The following is a 19854-nucleotide window of genomic DNA, read 5'->3' on the forward strand; positions in this document are numbered from 1 at the left end:
CCTAATCCCCTTCCACCAGTCCAGTGTCAATATTCAAACTAAATGCAGCTCAAACTCCAGGGATTTTTTTTATTTTCTATTTTAACATCCAAGAAAACATGAAGCAACTTTGCCTTTGTCAGAGCTGCAGCTAGTCTTCTAAATCTAAGAAAACATAATCCATAGCTTTACAGGTTATTCTACACCATTTGGAATTAATTCATAATGAGTCTGCAGTCCAGGATTCTTCACTGAAGGTTAGATCAGACACCACCTTTCCACTCTTTTGGAACTGTTTTTTTAATGACATGTTTGCAAATATCTTTGTGAAAAGTATAAAGCAGGCAATGGCTAATAAAAGAGAACCTCACTAAGACACTATTTCCTCAGCAGCCAAGTTACTCCCTTCTGGGAACTATTGCAGAAACCAAAGTTATACATAGTGCATTCAGAAGCCAAGATTAAAGTTCAAAAATAATCATAAGTGTTAGAAGCACACTTATTAAAGAAAAAACATGTTTACTCAGAAATCCTCAGAAAATACATGCTTTATGCAGAGAATACTGAAAAAAACCATGCCTTATGCAGAGAATATCCTGAAAAATGTGCAGTAGATTCTCTGATTTTCATACCAAAGTCACAACTCCCCAGAAGAGCTTTTGCTGTGCAAGTAAATCATATTCAGCCTTTATGGTGACATTTCAGTGTCTCCAACAGTATATCTGAATGTGCATATAAGGCTTTTGTTCCTCTTGTTCCCAAAAAAGAAAGAGTTCACTGCTTTCCATACACTATTTGTTTCTCCATAGGAATATTGCCAATACAGAAGCTACCCTATCAACAGCTGAATGATCTTCCACATTTTCTTCTTGAGTCAGAAATAACACTGAGAAGATGGTTATGTCACCAGATTCGCTGCATTACAGATGATGTTGCAAAATTGGAAAAAACTTAATCAATTTAAGTGGCTCAATAAAGTTTGACCAGCCTCAAGAACTGAAAAGACTATAAAATACTGGAGTTGCAGAAAAGATGATAGCATTGATTATGGTATTAAGAGTCAGGATTTCTCTCTCAGAACACCCAAGGGCAAAGTTGACTTGAAACAAAAGGAAAAAAAAGACAGTATGAGATGGCAATTTCTCAGCTGTCTAGTGTTATGTGAATTAGGTATGTATAACCTTTCTGTCTGCACATAACATCTCTGTTCCCCCAAACCAGCCCTCTTTTAGTCATTTTCAAATTAGTCTGTCTTCCACTTCTACTGAAGGTTCACACTGTAGAAATACAGACTATCTCTCAGTTCTCTATCTTCCTCTGAAAGATATTCCTCTAAGGAAATCACCTCACAGCAGAAATTGCACATTATTTTCCCTCTTCATTACATATGTCTTAAACCTGAATCTCTTAAGCTCCCCTCATTTTAGATGGGATTAAGTGCAGTACAAAGTGTTTGTCCTGAATGAAACAGGACTGAAAGGCATCTTTTCATTCCAGGATTGCGCTACTTCAAAAAGTAAGAACTGCAGAAAAGCATTAAGGGGTCAATTAAAAGATTTCAATATTTTAGTTCAAATGTTCACTAATATTCGCTTTGAAACTATTAGGTAACACCTACAATGCTATAAAAACAGTACTTGCTACCAAAAAATATTATAAAAGCCTATAAATAATTTAAAGTTTGCTATCAAGTTTCCATAAGCATCTGTGAAATTCCAGTCAATCTAACAGATAAAACTAAAAGTTCTACTTCCACACTTATTTCAAAAGTCAAGAATTATCATAAAGTTCTTAGAGTTCAGATGTAATAAATCTCTGTTTAGGATAAACATATCTATTTCAGAGTTGAAATGCCTGCAAAAGCAGGTTTCTGGTTGTAAATAAAGATTACATTAAGCAGCTCAATATCCATCAATACACATGCAAGTTATTTTAATCTTTTTCACAGAACTAGTTAAGAATTTAGCAGGCTTAGGATTAACATAGTTATTCCACAATCAACACCAAAATCATATTCATGCTTTTGCAATGCCAACAACTATTGTAAGAAAAAGCTATGTTACAAATTACTCCAACAGCAGGATTTTACAATAGATGAACACAGGAGTAATTTATAATGCATTTGTTGCTATTAAAAAAACAAATAAACATTTATAGTCTCTGCTAATTAACTTTACTGCTGAATTAGTAGTATTCCTCACTCTTCTTAATTAGAAGAAATATTGCAAGAATGGCATTAAAGTCAAATCCTTCAGTGCAGTAAAGACTGACATTTTAAACCCCTCTGTCTCATCCTCTAACACACATGGAGCCTTTGGAGCTGCATGCACCAGGGTCAGGACTGACACTACACATGAATGTGTGATGGAGCAGTTTAAGAAGCAAATGTCAGAAATAAATTGCCATAGTTTGAGCACAAAATTTAAGTGCAGCTATTAGTAGATCTGCCTCAGCCACAATCAAGCAAGTGCCTCCTGGTCCAAGACAGGGAAGGTAATATACCTAAACATCAGGGCACATTGTGCCAGCACATCTGTCCATGGAAATGAAGATTCAGCTTGGCTGTGACTGTAATCTCCATCAGCTATCACAAAAGACATGAAGCATTTACATTGTGTACATTGTGCATCAATAAACATTCACTGGTTTGTGGATTTTTTTGTCTTGCTGCTGCCAATCCCAGTAGTACTTTCTGGCAAATCTAATGACACATTCAGTTTGTTCATGAGAAAAAAAAAACCAACACAAGTATATCTTCTTACCTTTACTGAAGTCAGTCGTGTCAGGATTGAGCCCGTGTAAAAGCAGAAAAGCATCTGACAGCAGAATCTCTGAAATACTCATTGGAATTATTCTTTTTCTTCTTGGTATTCTCAGAGGTCTGGGCCATGCTCAAAGGATAGCAAAGGACCTGTCAAAAGAAAGAGAACATGGTGAATTAACTCTGTTCCCCATACCCCTTTGAGGAAGGGTTCCTCAACTTCCTGAACTCCCTCATGAACACCTGCTGTCATGAATGCCAAGTCATTAGGTGAGATAAATAATAAATTCTGCTTTGCTCTTCTCTAGACACATTTATTGTCTTCACATCTTGAATGAGAGGTTAGACTTACTAATTAAAACTGTTATTTTTCTTAACTATATAGTAGTGAGAATTTGTTATAATGCCTCCTCAAATGTCTGCACACTGTGGGCAACATTCAAGGCTTGACCTAAAAGTTAATTTAAAATACCAACCAAAACAGTTTCTACTCCAGCCATAAAGTGTTGGCTGGTAATCTTATCTTTCAGGAGTCAGATATTTAGGTGCAGATCCCTACACCTTATATTAGGTTTTAATTTTATGACTTAAAATAGATCCAGCAGACTTCCTCCACAATGACCATATGTCTGCTGTGCTAAAAGGTAGAATGAGATCCTACCACAGACAAACAAATCCAGTGCTTACTGTGCCATAAAAGTATTCCAGGACTGGATAACATTTTTTTAAATTTTATTAAAACAATACAATTTTTCTCATTCACAAGTAGCCTGATTTTTGTGAGCATACCTATCAATATATTTTTCAAACTCTATCAGTGTCACTCAGTATTTTCAAGCCTTTTTTTTTTTTCAGATGAGGAAAAGTAATTACTACTAGCTTGCCAAGCACATGATTCTCTAAGTATCATTTCATGAGCACTGAAGACCCTGAGGTTCAGAACCTGGAAACTAACTTCTCTTGCTTGCTCTTTTCTGCATCTTCAGTTTCATGCCTTGGAGAAGGATGTTGTATTAGAGCTCTAACATTAAAGTTTGCCTATAATGGTTCTAGGAAGAACACCAAAAGTTCGGAGGGCTTAAGTGAGACCTCAGACCTTGTAGTAGGCATGAACACATGGATCAAGTGCTTCAGAACTCTATCTGTATTCATGTTACTGAAGCCCTTGTAAATGTTGACAGAAATAGAAAAATTTGCTTCTGAATCAGGCAAAGATGTTTCGCTTATTAAAAAAAAAAGCCATTGAATATATGCAAGTGTAAGTGCACATAAGCATATTTTTACATGACCATCTTCAAAAGCTCAGAAAGTGTTTCATATATTAAGTTTTCCAGTGGTTTGACTGCCACATAGCCACCCCATATTACAAAAGGACACTGCACTACTGGCACATTAGACAGCATAATGCTCAGAGAAATAAACTGAGTTTAGTTTATAAACTAACCATGGTTATAAGTCTTTGAAACTAATCTAGTATTTGCTGCATTGCTACTGATTTGCTCAAGTGTGACTAAATCAAGAGTCCTGTTCACATGCCTGAAAGATTGACAAACACAAATATACCACAGATCATGAAACAAAGCAAATTTAGAATTCCTTGTGTAGTGTTCAGCATCACAGTTCTACAGATGTTGACCCTGACTAGCTGCAAAGCTGATCAACCTTTTAAGTATAGTTCACAAACCAGAGGCAGATGGGTGACAGTACAAGTGATACAAACATTCAAAATGCCCAGACACATGGAGCTGGCACCACTTGTTCCTTCCAGGATATGCTAATCAATGCAAATCCATGCATTAGTTATAAGGTGTTTTAATTCCGATAATAAACATTGTGTGATTGATGAATTTTTCCCAGCTGTTGCGTATATAGTGTTTAATCAGAGCATGCTGGCAGAGGCTGTTAATCCTTCATTGAGAGGCTGACGCCATGGCATTGCACCTTCTGCAGGGCAGGGTGACAGTTGGTAGAGGGACTTGGGTGGCCGGTCAGGGGACCTGGTATTTGGCAAAGCATCAGCGCATTAGATGACAAGCCAAATTCCATCAGCTTCCTAAAAATACTAGCAGGCTGAGAAACCAAGGGCCTTGACTGCCAGTGCTACCAGCTTTGATGGACACTGGATCTAAAAGCACAGGAGTGTCTACTTCATGTTACTGGTGCTCCCAGGGAAGAGGGGGTGCCAGCCAACCATGAGTACCAGGAAGGAAACAAAATCAGCTGCCTTTGCAAAAAGCCTAATCTGCCAAAAGCTCTGGCCTTTGCTTTAAGTATTTGACCTCCTGGATCCATATGATTCCCTTGCTGGAATACTCCATCAGGGAAAGGGAATCCCTGGCTTAGGTATCATGTGACATATGCCTAACCAGAGCCTTAGAGGTGGAGATTCCCAAATCGGTACAAAACAGGGGGAGCTCACACTACTCCCTCACTGAAGCCTTTAAGGCCTGACTCAAGGAATGCCGTCCAGAGGCCAGCAGGGTGCTTGTTTTCATCCACTCTGTGCAACACAAATGGCAACAGAACTGCCAGTTGTGAAAACAGCTCCTGCACCACACGTCTCTGTCCAAGAAAAGCTGAGATTTCCTAATTTACTCCACACACGCCAACAGTTTTTAGATGTTATCAAGCCTAGTAATATTCACACTGGTCACTTACAGGTGAAAGCAACTACACTAACAATTCCCTGAGCCAACTAGATATTTAGGATGCTGACTTAAAACAGAAAATAGTTAGAAAGTTTCCTATTCTTAACCTTGGTTTTGTTTTAGAGGGGATGTTATAGATTAGACTCTTTACAGTACCAAGAGATTCAGAATTCAGTCATTAAACTGGATCCCAGGAATCAGTCAAAATTCATGTCACAAACAAATAAAACCCTTATTGTATTCCAGCTGCAGGGAAAAGTTACCTTGCCAGCAGCATAATCTTTTATACTAATGACAAGTTGGACAGAATGTACAAATTCATGTATGTGCATTTGCATTCACGATGAAAAGTTTATGAAAAATTAAAGTAATCTGTTTAAGAATAATTCATGTATTATTTTGAACTCCTGAATACTTAAATTTGCTACTAAAAGTTTTTGATCTCAACTAACAAACTCAATCTCAGCTGCAATATACATCCAAAAAGCTTTCTCCATTAAAAAAATTCTATCCCTTTTTTCAACAATAAACTTTTCAACTCAATTACAAACAATAGTGATTTATTGCTTAATTATATCATGTCAATATCTAGAGAAAATACCTGTGCAAACAATGACAGTTTTGGCAAAAGATATTTAAGCCTGGTACCAGAACTGCCCTCATGGATTATGGTTCTTTGCATGCAGTAACTGCTTCTATACAATGAATTAAATTAAATATTTTTCTCACCAAATTCTTAGCCACCTAGGTACTTAGACATTTTGTCCAAGGTAGTGCCATAGTCCCCTTAATTTAAAAGAAAGTAACAGATGAATGCAGATTATATGGTTGTGAGAAGAGGCTTAGATTCTCTCTCTCTTCTTCCTTGCCTTATCCCGAAATCTAAAACAAGACAAAAAAGTTTAAATATTTGTGATTATTTTAAAGGAGTTACTTCAAAAGTTATTTTTGTTGCCTAGCAGCTCAGCAGCCTAAAGGCAGCTAAAACATTGCTCACTACTTAATTTCCCATTTATTTCTAAGAGAGTTGCAAAAGACAAAATTCATATCATAGGAAGAAAAGTCACAGAAGAGTCTGGCAAAACTTGCAAAAACCAGCAGTGCCAAGTCTTACACCATCCTATTCAGCAGCTCTGCTGGATGCTTTGCTTGCAGCAATTCAAATTTTGCAAGCAGTGACATGGAGCTTACCTTATCATTTGTCATAATGCTTTTCTAAAAGACAAATTATCAGCTTCACAAGCTTAGGAGAGCTTTCCCTGCAGCTGCGTTACCTGGTGAACACTTTACTGAACTTACCAGAAAGTTGAGAAGACAAGACAATTTTATAACCAAAGAAGACACACCAACGCTTTCCCTGGTTTTAGCAATAGTAGGATTCTTACACAAAGCCATTTAGCATTTCATACCTGAGTATGAGTTATACATGAAAGCAGAGCCTGACCCCGTAAACAGTTAGTCCAGAAGTTTCAAGTTTGCTTGGTATACTTTTTCGGCATACTTCATGCTCTCATTTATCTCAACAGCTAAAGAAAAAAGGAAAATACAAGGAGAGAACAGAGCTGGAAGGAAAAAAAAACCCCACAGAAGGAAAATGAAGGGGCTCACTTATTAGTTGGGAGTTGATCCTGTGGAGGCAGCAGCCGCCAGTTTCCTTGGCACCAGGTATCCATTACAATACAAAGCTTAACAAAGGAAACCTGTGAGTAGTGTTGCACATGCCCCACAGTTTTTCCATTAAGATCACAGGCTACTTGGAGTTCATTCTCCTGATTCTCATGTTGTCCTACTCATCATTTAATACACACCACTATCTTCAGTCACAGTGCAAAACAATGAAGTTTCTCCTGTATAAACTAAGAGGTTTTATAAATCTACAGATTTTCTTAAGTGACTTCATAGACACTACACCATATTTAAATTGAGCCTTAATACCAGAGAAACCATCAGTTAAGAAAATAAAACTAAAAATCTATACTAGTCAGACAATTCAAAACATCATAACACTTCACACTACCTCTGCTGCTCTTCATGTCCTCCAGAAACACAGGTTTTATAACTCCCACAATAAGTTATAGGGTGATGATTACTCAGTAGATATTGAAACAAGGTCTCCTATATCCTTTCTTACTTTTTAAATCTGATCTCCTCTCCAAAAACAATTTTTTTTGTCTGCATAAACTAGTAAGGGGGTGAATGTAAAGTTTTTCTAGTAATCATTGCTATGAGTGTCTTGATGTATTTTTCCAGCTGAAGCAGTGTGTGTGTAACTTTTCAACAGTACCAGCTCTCAAACAAGCCCCATTCCCCAGAGATCAAGTTACTGCTGTGTGCCACCAGCCCCAGGACAGCCTGGGGACCAGCACTTTCTCACATCCCCTTCTTACTCCTCTGGCCACTGCCCGGCACCTTCCCTGGGCTGGAGCCTTGAGCTGCAGAGACATCAGCCTTCCCCAGGGCAGGATTCCTCATGCCAGTGAGGCCCATCCTGGCACCCTGCTCCATAGTATAAGCCAGAATTGTGTTACTAGCCATGTACTGATCAAATGCATATCAATCCTCATATCTTCAGATTTCACTCACTACTCACCTAAGACAAAAGCTCATGCTGATGAAAAAATAGCACACTTGGGCTTTTTTCCTTCTATGTGTAACACTACAGAATGGTTAGGTCTTGACATCAGCTTCACAGATAAGGAGAGGAATATAATGCATGCAGGAGTCACTTCTGTGTTGTTTTAATTTTTTACGTCTATCAAGAAATAAAATCAAGGTCCCAGTAGTTAAATCTTTAATGTAGCCAGACCTTTGCCTACTCAGTAGCTCTGTGTCCACTGAAATGTGAACTTTTCCCTCAAAAAGCACAGGACTACAGCACTGCATAAAATTTGCATAGAAGTTCAAGGGAAAAAAAAAAAAAACAAAACAAGAGCAAAAAAACCCCAAACCAACAGAAAAAGCCACTCTTCTTGCACATGTCCTGTAACACACCAGGGACTGGAGGCAGAACTTTAGAAAGTCTTTGCACAGTAGCCTTTGAAACGCAGAGCTGAAGCCAACTTTGGTGCTCTGACCTAGCCTTTCTTTTTCTTCCTCTTTTCTAACAGAATTATCCAGCTTTTGCTGTTCCCCAACACAATTCACCATTTTTGTTAGGCAGACTCAGATGACAGAAGATGTTCATCCATCTCAGAGTCTGGACAGCCAGGTTTTCCGAGGAAATCCTGTGGGACCATTAGGACAGCTGTTCCCTCAAGTATTCCCTTCTGTTTTCAGTTTCCTGCCCTCTTTCAGAGTCAGACAGGAAATATCAAATAACAATCCCAAATTCTGAAGTCCCAAAGGAAAGTAAAACAGCCTCTAAGGCAAATTTATTAACAATCTGATCCAAACACCCACAAATCCAGAAACACCCTAATAACATTTTTGAGGAAATGAATTTCAGACTTAAAGACAGATTTTTGTACCAGCAAAGATTCAGAAAAAAAGCCTTAATGAAAGTAATTACTTTCCAAATACCAAACGACAAAAATTCAAGGCTAAAATAAAAGCAGGAGTTTTCACCATGTGAAATCACAATTCATATTTTTAAAACCTTGAGACTGACTCTAATCTTCGATGCTGGACAAAGGTGAGAGAAATGGTTTTCAGTCCACTTATGAAAGACTCCACGGATTTCAAGTGACTTCCACATGCACAATGCAAACCTTCCTGCACTGGGCCAAGAACCTACTCCAGTTACTATATTAGGTATCACTCTCCTGCCTATCAAAGAACTTTGGTGCTCTGACAAACAGTACTCAACACACAGATAACCACTTTGGCCCTGGATGCCCTCTTACATTATAGTTTAGAACAAGCCTCTCTTCCCATGGACATTATTCAAAATTGCTGAGCTTTGTGACAAAGTCACCAGTAAATGTGTAAAGAAAGGCAACAGCAAAGAGACTATGAGCACATAGATCTCAATTCCTTTTGGTTCAATGGAGTTGCTTCATACTTAAAACAGGGCGAGTGAAAGCTGAATTTACTTCACTAAAATGATCATTAAGTGGCCATTCCTATTATTCTCTATTTTCTCCAGAATAAAGCAGAATTGTTTCTTTGAATTGTTTCTATACACAAAAGTTCTTTCCATAGCCAAAATATTTTTTCTTTAAGAAACCATTATTATAATTTTTGCTTAATTAAGTTTTTCAAACTCGTAGTTTCTAACATTATCTAAAATTACATTTAAAAAAAAAGCTACTGGATTTCCTTGGTGGAACAGAGAAGCATTCTGCTGAAAAGATTATGAGATCATCTAAAGATGTCATAGTAAAAACCAAAAAAGGGAACATAAGAACAAAAAAGTCAGCAAGAAAGAGGAAAAGCAACAGTTACTTCTCACAACTCTCTATTGTAATACAGCCTCAGTTCTAACCACTACCAAATGGGGATTCACACTGCACAAACTGGCAAAGGTGACACCCAAACATTCACCATGTTACAGAAAAACATTAACATACTGGCTTTCATGCACATACTGTCAAAGACTTCCAAAAAGCATTGTTATCCTGCTGGAAGGACGTGATAACTCAAACCTAAAAATACAAATATATTTTATTTAATATAAGGAGTTCATGCAGATTTATTAATAAGCAAAGGAGAAATAAGCAGTCAGAGGATTTACACAAACTCCTATGCGCACATGCCTGTATACAGCCTTTTTTAGCACCTTTTTTTCCCATCACTTCCCCCACCAGCCCCCACCTTGAGAACACTTATCTCTGCTCTCAACTGTATGCTTTCACCCATGCCATGTAGGATACCAAGGCCACAAGCCAAATTCCACTCTCAGTTACACAGATTCAACCTTTAACGTCCGAAGATTCACACCAGTGTAAACCAATAATATATTTTGGCTGCCCTTATAGACCCAGTTTTGGCAGGTGGATGGAACAGGATTGGAAAGTTGTATTTATTTACCTCAGGAAACTGGAATTCACATCCAGCTTAAGAGATTTGAAAGAAGTTTTATGGCCCAAAAAGCTAATCTCTAACAGAGTTCCCCACAGCATAAAATCACTACAAAGGAGAGTTCTTGCACAATTCATTTTTACACCCTTAATTCCTGTTTAGAAGAGGTCCAGGAACAAACAAGCAGGATACTGCAAAGCAGAGGCAAGGTGTAATTGTAGCAAAGGCACAGGGGTAGGACTTGGAGCCAGCACTACTTATTGTCAGCCTGGCTGCTTGTGAAGGGTTGCCATTCCCCTGTGGCTTCTGAGAGCACTGAATTACAGATACAATGGCAGGGAAAGGGAAGGGAGGTAAAAATAAAGTGCCCTTTGAGAATTTTTAATAAGCCTAACAAAGGAATCATGCAACTTGGGAAGATGTAAATCACTTGTGAGCTGAAAAGCTTGTTATTTATGCAATATAGACAGCTATTTCAAAATTGCCATGGAAGTCATTAGGAACACAGTTTTTAATTCAGCAACAAATGCAATATATGATGTATATAAATAAAATGTATAAAATTGGAGTGAAGACAGATTTTCAATGTCAACACACCATTAATTGCAAGCAACAGTCAAGCTCTAGATTATCATTAGAAGGTGGGCTGCTTCTTCAAATTAGGACTCCTGGGAAAGGAAATAAAGCATATTCAAAAAAGAAGCTGCTGGCCAGTGCACCCTAACAGGCTCAAGATCAAGTAAGGGAGGATCACTGCAGTGAGGCAGAGTTACAGCAGGAACATAACATTTCTGCACCAAAGCATATATTTAACACTTGGTAGCCCTACAAAAAATGCATGTTAGGCACAAGAAGAAATAAGCCTGTCTTTCAGGGAACAAGCAGCAGAGCAGAGGAAAATACCTGCAGGACAGCAGCACAGTAGAGGTGGCTGAGAGCAATGTGTGGAATTACCACGAGCACTTCAAAGCTTTGCTTTGAGATGCATTTGGCAGATATGCCATCCACAGAAGTTTGGTGTCAGGACTCAAAGAGCTAATTAGCAGTACTGGGATGGTGACTGTCACCCACTAAGCAGAGAAGAATTGAGATTCAACGTCCAAGTCAAAAGATTTCACGTGGATTATGCAGATTCAATTCTATTGAAAAGGATGGTGTGAAGTTATTTAAAGGAACTTCTGTAAGACACCTCTAGCACTGGATAAGATCTGGAGGCAGATTTGCTTGGCGAAGTTTTGCACCAAGTCAAAGTCATTTAGCTCCTCAGGATCAGGGAATCCTGGTGCACTAAGACCTGTTTCAACAAGTGATCACAATGGAGTTTTTGAGTTTATTTCCATAATATTTAGGAAGCTCCCCTAGCTTCAAGCCACACAGCCTTACTAGACCCAGGCAAACAAGAACATTTGACAGCAGAGCCAAGCCAAAGAGCTTAGCTGGGATCAACAAGCTGTTAGAGCTGACTATACACATTTGAAAAAAATATTACATAAAGTGATATGTATCTAAGGTCACTGTGGGAGCCAGGAAGCAGTGCCAAGACATTCCTGCAGGCTTCTCCCTTCCTTGGCTTGCCCTCATTCATGGACAGAGAGCCCGGCCCAAGCCAGGGCGCAGTGGAAGCTTCTGCTGGCTTCACCCACCTCTGACGACTGTCGGGTCATATTGCAGAGTCACTTATATTTAGATGAACAGGTGGGCCCCATTTCCAATTTAATCAAGTTAACACTTTATATTTCTTCATGGTTTCCATATTCTAATTAGCTCACTGTTGCAAACTAGGGAATGGGCTACTCCAGCCTGTCATAAGTTAAAAATGCAATTTCTTTACAAAACAATGTTTTTCTTCTCTTTACAGGGAGAAGTTTTAGTGCACAAATTTGAAAGCCCATGACTTTTCTAACATCCCACATGGAGATTTAGCAGTGAAAAATGCCCCAAAATTGTGTTAAAATTGACAGAGGAGCTGAAAATTTAGCATTACTTTGATATAGAGAGCTTATGTGTTCATTTCATATTACCACTGCCACTTTCCCACTTCCTACTGAAAATTCTATGGGATTATAAAATGTTCCTAGAATGGTTTGGGTTGGAAGGGGACTCAAAGACCAGCTAGTCCCAAACTCCTTGCTAATGGAAGGGACACTTTGCACTAGATGAAGCTGTGCAAAGCCCCATCCAACCTGGCCTTGAACACTTCCAGGGATGAGGCACCCACAGCTTCTCTGGGTAACTTGTGCCAGTGTCTCTCTGTTCACAGTAAAGGATTTCTAGCTAATATGTAAGTGAAATCTACCCTCTGTCCCTTTAAGCCTGTTAGACGTGGTCCTGTCACTACATGGCCATAAAAAAAGTCTCTCCCCAGCTCTGTGGGAACCCTCTTTAGATACTGCAAGGTTCTCTAAGTTCTCCCCAGAGCCTCATCTTCTCCAGGCTGAACAATTTCAACTCCCCCAGCCTGCCTACACAGGAGAGCTGCTCCAGCCCTCCAAGCATCTTTCCTGATCCACCCCTAGACTCACTCTAACAGGTCCCCACCCTTCTCACCCATCTTCTCCCTGTCAAAGCTGAAATCCAGCTGATCCAACCAGAAATCCAGGTTGGATCTCACAAGACAACAGCAGCAGAATCCTCTCCCTTGATCAGCAGGTGATGCTGCTTTTGATGAAGCCCAGGATGCTGTTGGCTTTCTGGGCTGCAAGGGCACATTGCCAGGTCACCTTGACTTTCTCATCAATCAACACCCTCTAGTTCTTCCCCCAGGGCTGCTCTCAATCCATGCTCTACCAAGACTCTGTATTTGGGACTGCCTCCACCCAGGTGCCAGACCTTGCTCTGGGCCTTGTTGAACTTCAGGAGGTTTGCACAGACCCACCATTCAAGCCTAACCCCTCTGGATGGAATTCCACCCTTCCAGTGTGTTGACCTCTAGAAATTTGTGGTGAATTTTTAGACACAAAAACACCATGTCCTGCAATGGAGGTCTCAACAAAGCTTAGAGAGCCCTTTTTGGCCTCCCCACTCCCTGTATGTGGAGATATGCCCTGGACACTCTCCCCACAGCACAGAATCAGAATAGCATTCCTCAATATATTATGTCACCGGGCTGGCAGAGGCCCAGGACTCTCCACCCGCAGGCTGCCAGCATGACACCTTTCACTAGCAGAGCTCCCACAACCCACACATTTTCTCAGAGGTCTGGAGCCAGACAGTACAGCCAGAGACTGACAGACACTCACCTCACCAGAGTGCATGACAGCAGACCCACTGGGCAGCTCTGTGCCTCACATTGGGCCAGGTCCTGGTTTCTGTTAGGGCAGTCCAGCCCTGGGGGTAAGTATTTACCTCATTATTATTATTGGAACATATAAATAGAAAAATGAAACTAAAGCAGTCTTTCAATGAAACCAGCAAGACATACTAATCTCTTCAAGGCACACCAGTTATTTATTTGTATTTCTATAGAAAGCAGAGTAAGCTTTCTGGGCTTGGGGATTTTTTATGACACAATCTCAGGTTCACCTCAGTAAGTCACTTACAGGTTATCAAAGGTGTACATGCCCTGTAGGAATCCCAAAGTCTAACTGATGACTACTAGAATTTTCCCTCTGTTTTAAAAATCTAAGATTTGATCATCATAAAGTGTTGATAGAAAACCACAAGTGACAGTCTCCATTTTCACTCATGTTTTATGATAATTTAAAATAACATCGTGGCAGTAAATGTGTTCACAAAATGACATGATGAGCAGGCAACTCCTCCCGTTGCCCTGATGACAGGTAGGGTTAATGTCAGCAGCGTAAAGGATAATTAATCTTCAGTCAGTGCAGCTGCTTCACATAATTTTATCCTAATAGTGAATATCACATATCTTTGCCAAGTCAATTTAAAGGAGTAGAAACAGAATACTGCATTCAGATGTAGTTTACCGTGATCACTTCCACCCTCATCGTAGTGAGTTCTCTAAAACTCATGAATTTATAGCTTTCTGGTGCTGTTTTGTTCCTATGAACATATGAATAAATTTGTTAAGCTTACTGCCTCTAATGACAGGAGCCTCCTCTGGGCTTTTTAATAGAAGACATGGCCTTTGGAGCACAGGCTAAAGAATCTAAGTTTTCATTTGAAGTCTTTTCAGGTATTTTTAAAGCAACACCCATGTGGCATCCAGCTTGTCCATACAGTGAGAGACAGGACCCTCATCAATCTCTTACTCTTCCTGGAATATTAAGATGGACAATAAAATATTCAGTGAAACTGATTTCTAGCATGCAAATGAACAATCTCTAACTGCACTCACCATCCAGATGGAACTTTTCCCCAAAGGCAAAGTTGTTCCTATACAAAGCTCCATGAGAGATAAAGGCAACTCATCCTCCATTTTTATCATACAGGCATACTGTTTAAGAGAAAATTGTAACAGAAAAGGTAGAAACCTTGAAAAAAGTCTTTGAGATGGAAAGCTCATAGACCATCCCCAGAGAAGCTGGAAGAAGCTGCAGGACATGCCTGATTGCTGCTGTTGCTGTTTTGCAGAAATGCATATGAGACCCCACAGGTCCCATATTCTCTATGCCATTCACAGAGCATTGCATTCCACTTGGCAGCATATTTCTTTTCTGTTGTACAGCTTTGAAAAGTACTGTGGTTAAAATAAAAAGGAGAAAAATAAACCTTTAGGAATGCAGCATACAAGTTTAGAAGGATCCAGAGGTGAGGAATATATAAAGGAGCCAATCTAATGAGGGTTTAATCTGTGTAGCTCCAGTAGCTCTGCACAGACCTAGAGAAGTAGACAAGAAATTATCATCAAGGAGCCAGAAATAGAGGAACATGGAAAAGTGCAAAAGTATCACCCACTGGGTGGCCTGTGTCCAACTTCATGGAAAGCAGCAATCAATCAGCTTCTGGCAGCAGCGTTTAATGTTACTGAGCTAAGTGGCAGACTCCTAAGCAAAACGAGCTCACTGAGAAAGTGGCAAACTTCAACTTTGAAGACATTAATTAAGAACAAATCTGAGAAGCATTTTCAGAGAGAAGGTTGTGTTCAAAGCTGCAGCTTTGGGCATTGCCACCACAGGATTTAACACTGAGCCCGTGAAGAACCGTGCTGACTTGTTCAAGTTTTTCCTTAGGTATAAACAGGTGCTGATAGTTGCAGGTCCCAGAGCAGACATGAAACCATGCCTCCCTGTGTGAGATTACTTTCACAGTTGAATATGAGCACAGTCAACATGCTTGAAAATTCTGCCAAGTTATTCTGCCCAAATGTGAAATTTTCACAGCCAAAGAGCACAACATTAGTTAGCACCAGGGTAAAGAAATGGTCCGAGTGGCTCTGGAGTCTCACAAGTAGTTTAACATGCAGTAATGGAGTAAAAACAAAATAAAATTAAAAAATAAAAGTATTTGCAGATATACATCTCCTGTTACTGAGAGTGGGAGGTAATGCAAACAAAAAGTTTGAACTTATGGAGAGAATTGCCAGATATAAAAAAGGGAGACCAATTAAATCCTTGGAGCAATGCTGCTACAAAATGCCAGACTCAGGAAACTGAAAAAGCTCTTAAGGAAATACCTGGGCATGTCATTTGGCCTTCTAGAAGCAATTCACAACAGTAAAAGCTGTTAAATACATCCAAGGGCATGTTAAGACAACAGAATTTTTCCCCCTCCATTTTCCAGGACATTTAACAATTCAGATTTAATCTAGCAAGTCTCTGCTGCAGCTAATATTCACAGGAATATTTTCTAAGCTAATTACTGAGACAGGTATTGCCAGAGCTACCAATTTATCTTTTGGGGTTTTTTTAAACACATACTAGGAGCCCATTTTGCTTCCTCAAAGTTTTAATGATTTCCTGGTCCAGAACATAGACTTAATACAGAAAAATTGCATTCTCCTATTAGAAATGCACTCTGATAATTTCTACAACATTTAGCAAACCTGTGTTCTGGAGCACTGAAAGGGTCTAGGTTGGAAAAGGATCTCCTATACTCTACAGGTATTTGCACACAGAGGACTGAGACAGGAGCAGGTGAATGACCTTGACTTTCATCACTTACCCAAGGCCAATATCACCAGCCCTACATTCAGCTGGGGACTTGATCTGGAGCAGATGTGAGAGGGGCATAAATATTAGTGAAGCATATAGGTTCCTTTTGCTTGACTGTCATGGCCAGTGTTCACCGAAATTGAGGTGTATCTTTTGTTGCTATGTGCAGATTAACCTGGGGGACCCTCAGACCAAGAGATGATTGGGAATTATCAAGACAGATATGATATAGATAAGTACAGTTACCATTATCCCTTTAAATATGATAAAATCTCATTTTTGAGGGGTTTATCAAAGGTGAAGATGCTTCTTCTGTTGGCACATTATTGTATACTCATGCTCAGAGTCATTGAACATTGTTCTACAATCAGATTCTCTGATTTTCAGACACGCTGGTACTCAGTTGGATACTGCTAATATTTAGATGTCTCCCTTCACAGCAGTATTAGAGCACCTGGCAAACATTAATCACAGCACCCTGTGTCACTGTAAACACACTGCAGTAACGAAAATGAAGCAGAAGCAGCCCTCATCCAAACAGCAAATCCACACTCAAGTGGTAAATTGATCCACCTTATCTCAAATCTGCAGCCAGTTCTCAAACACTACATTACACACCTCCTAAGATCTTGCATAAACCATGGTATTTTTCAATGTTGAAAATAATTGTTTTGTTAACTTCACACAACAAGGACACTTTACAATGCTTTCATACATACAGCAGACTTTCAGAGAAAAACACGCAAAATGAAAATTATTTGCACAAAACTGAAAGCATTAGATTTTAGGAATTTGCCTGAATAATGACAATATGCTACAGTTTCCCTCCCAACATACACCACTTAAGAGAAATAAACAAGAGAGCAAAAAGTATCTGGCTATCAACAAACAAAAGTCAAATGTTTTTGTCCAAAATCACAATAACTAGGATATGGAAATTTCATTGATCAACAAAAACGTTGATCAAACAGTTTTGCTTTTCAATTTGATATTAGTAGAACACTTTATTTAAAAAAAGAATGCCATTTTTATAACAGTCAGATTCTGGCCTATACATCTAGAGCAGTAAAGAGACAGCCACTACTCAAAGTCAATCCAGAAGGAAGCAACATCTGCAGCAATTGAAATTTCATTTTATCTGCAGCAGAAAAAACAAGGACAGTACATACATTAAAAAATGTGGTGATCAGCAGCAATTAAGAAACTAAATACACAAAGTTTTTTAAAAACAGAAGAAACAAAGAAATAAAAGCAAGTTGAAGAAGGAAGTGAAGGCTGTGCACAGTAGTCTGTGATCTCACAGAGGAAATACACTTGGCCAGACTTGCTGGAATGCACACAGAGTAACATTATTACTTGAAAACTGCATATGAGCTACCAGTGTCACCCTATTTGCAAAACAGAAGCCACAAAAATATGAGAATTGCAGCCATACTATAAACACTGCACTTTAGCAGGGCTAGACAGATGTGTCTGGAGACTCAATAAAAAAATTAATCTAGTAAACAGCAGGGACAAAAATTCCAAGTATTTGTTACATTATTCCTTTGTTAGTAAGGATTCTAGACCAAACAAAACCCAGTATCACAAAGACAGCTGTAAAAGATATACCTGGCATGGACAGAACAGAATTCACCATGAACCTATGACAACCACATAAAATAAATCTTGAGGTCACTGACTGCAGAGGTTAGAAAGATATTTAGCCCTTTCTTTCTGCTATTTGTGACAAAGGAAAACACCTCAATGAGTTCTACCCCAGGTTTCCTAAGCAGGAAGCAAGGGAAGCCAGATTTTTCAGCTTCTTCCTCTTCTACCTAAACCAGAAAAAATTGCAGATAGGGCTCCATTTTAGCTTTTGAACTTCAGTTTGAGCTTGTTGGACACTGATGTTGCCAGACCCAGACTGCTTTCTGGTCTTTGTGGAAGGTCACAAATCACCTTTGATCTCACTACTCACAGAGAAAACATCATCAAGAACCAGGCTGCTGCCCGTAGAGACTCCAGGATAGGCTCTTTCCATTGTCTTGCTTAAAATGTTGCTGGGTCACCAAGGCAAATCTGGTTTTGCTCCATCTTCAGAGATTTCCCAGCACACATAAGAAATGATTTAAGACAATTTCACAGCACAAGGAACAAAATAGGGGTATCCACACATGGAACAACAACATTTAACCTCATTTTGTGAAGGTAGAAACCTGTGTGCCTAATTTAAACCTTTTATTTCACATTTTATAAATACATATTAAGTCCAAGTGGGGAAAAATATCAGGATACACTCTCACTGTAATTAAAATTAGACTTTACCACTTCAAAATGCATCCTCTCAGATGCATCACATTTGCTTTAACATTCATGTGAGAATCCTAGGGGACTTCTTGTTGTGGGCTTTTTAAACTAATATCATATGCAAATTTGGTTGATGAATAATATGAACTGACAAACTGCATACAAGATGTTGATAAGCAAAATGGATATTTAGAGTGAAAAAGTATCTGAACTTTGTAATGGGGCCTCAGCAGTTAAAGACCAAACCTTGCATATTCATGAAAGCAATTATTTTTAAAGGCAAAAAAAAAGAAAAATCACCTGAACAGCACATTCCAAAGGGGATGGAAATACACTAATTAGTTTGCTGTGATGGACAGGGAACAACTATGGCCTTAGAAGTCATGTTTTCTTTCCCATCCTTTTGATAACAGTTTTAAACTGCAAACTCAAATGGCAAGAAATGCTACATGCCCACAAAAGGAGCACAATCATCACAAGCTGCCTAAAAACATGGAGAGAAAGGATCAAACTATTTCAGAGTTTCTTTTTAGTGCCCAGTGAATAGTGCCCTCTGGGTGCCCATTAGAATATTCTGTGGTACTTGTGTGGAAGCCTTAGGTGCCCAGTAGGGATTGAAGCCACTAACAATTCATTACCTGTGGGATGGTCATCAACCTGCAGAAAGTAGTACTTGTTCTTGAAGCAATTACATTAGAGCAGATGAAAGAGTGGATATTCCCTTCTGAGAGAGCTATTTTTAGTTCTATCCTATGATAAAATCAGTACCACAGGTAAAGGGTGGATTTGCAAATTACAAAATTCTGGCAGCAGTTCAGATCATCTCCCTTATTCAGCAACACATTTATTCCTGGGGTTAACCTTTAGCATGCTCAACATGCTTCACTGAATAGCAAAGACCTGCACAAGTGATAGAAAAAGTAAATGTAAGCATGCAGCAAGAGAAGCATTGCTACTGCACAGATTACATTCAAATTCCTGGCTTAGTCTAAAATTTTAAATCAAAGTTCCCTGAATATAACCTGTGAAGTTATCCAGGAAAATTCTGAAGTTATTTATTGGAGGAAAGAGTCTTAGCAATATGAGGCTATAAAATTTTCAATGAATGCTCATACATTCATATGGACACACTTAAATGCAATCAGGTACTAGAAACAGTTCT

The 19854-nt window shown here is 39.1% G+C and overlaps 1 long non-coding RNA gene across 6 annotated transcripts in view; it reads right to left on the bottom strand.

Annotated features, from left to right (window-relative positions):
* The window catches only part of LOC135451910 (uncharacterized), a 113537-nt gene that overhangs the window by 66389 nt on the left and 27294 nt on the right, over positions 1-19854 (bottom strand). For 4 of the 6 annotated variants that reach the window (XR_010441474.1, XR_010441477.1, XR_010441475.1 and 1 more), the window contains exons 3-5: positions 6798-6914; positions 6118-6270; positions 2742-2890 (exon numbers count right to left, since the gene is read on the bottom strand). This is a non-coding gene — a long non-coding RNA (uncharacterized LOC135451910). The remainder of the gene's footprint in view (positions 1-2741; positions 2891-6117; positions 6271-6797; positions 6915-19854) is intronic. The other 2 variants (XR_010441476.1, XR_010441473.1) reach the window with 2 other exon arrangements.

Source organism: Zonotrichia leucophrys, chromosome 9 (genome assembly GCF_028769735.1).
Source record: "Zonotrichia leucophrys gambelii isolate GWCS_2022_RI chromosome 9, RI_Zleu_2.0, whole genome shotgun sequence".
In the NCBI taxonomy this organism is placed as follows: domain Eukaryota; kingdom Metazoa; phylum Chordata; class Aves; order Passeriformes; family Passerellidae; genus Zonotrichia; species Zonotrichia leucophrys.